Raw genomic sequence first — 933 nt, forward strand, 5'->3', positions numbered from 1 at the left:
CTTGCGAACACTCTAAGAGACCACAGTTGTGACTCAATCGTTATGAATGTTTGTATTGATGATCCCTGTCATGTGGGATTTAAAAAAACTAGGTCACCTGTTAAAAAAAAGAAAAAAAAATGTGCATGCAATAGTGCCTGCATTTTTCATTTGATATGCATAAAACTTGGTCAGAATGTTTGTCTGCATAAAGTGTCGGGTGTTTTTTTATCTGGGTCTGATGAAGTTAAGAACTAGATCAGTAGGTCAAATCGAAGAAAAAGCATATTTACAATTTAGAGCCCACTATTTTGCTTCAATCTTCCTAAAACGTTGTCAGAATGGTAAAAAAAAACTAGATCACATGGTCAAATAAAATAAAATGTTTGTTTACACTAAGGAGGCCACGTTTCTGGTTCAATCTTAATGAAAATTGGTAAGAATATTTGTCTCCATGAAATCGTAAAGAACAAAAATGTTTACACTGTTACGGTGTGTTACTCAGCTGAGCAACATAGGGCCATCTTGGCCCTCTTTTTTTAAGTTATAGTACTGTATTTTAGATCATTTGTGAAATAAGTTCTACAATTTATGATAATGTTGAGCAGGAAGGATGACATTACTGGTGACATTATTCAAATCTTTTTTATAAGACGTTCGAAAAGTAAAACATTGACCTCAAAATCTCGAAGCTGAAGGATTGTAATTGCATTAAAGACATTTTATATAATTCATAACAAAAAGTTCATGTATGTGCTTGGTTGTTTGTTTCACATATGAATGTGAAGCATGCTTCTTATATTGATATTAATAGAATGCCAAGTTGTTGATTTCCATTTTCGTTTTCCTTAATCGAAAATGGAAACTGATGACTTATTTTTCATAGACTTGCACCTTGTGATTTTGAGAATTGTCTTCTGTAGTTTTGTAATCTGTTAACAGAGAAATATACAT

This window comes from Mercenaria mercenaria, chromosome 4 (assembly GCF_021730395.1).
Source record: "Mercenaria mercenaria strain notata chromosome 4, MADL_Memer_1, whole genome shotgun sequence".
NCBI classification, from domain to species: domain Eukaryota; kingdom Metazoa; phylum Mollusca; class Bivalvia; order Venerida; family Veneridae; genus Mercenaria; species Mercenaria mercenaria.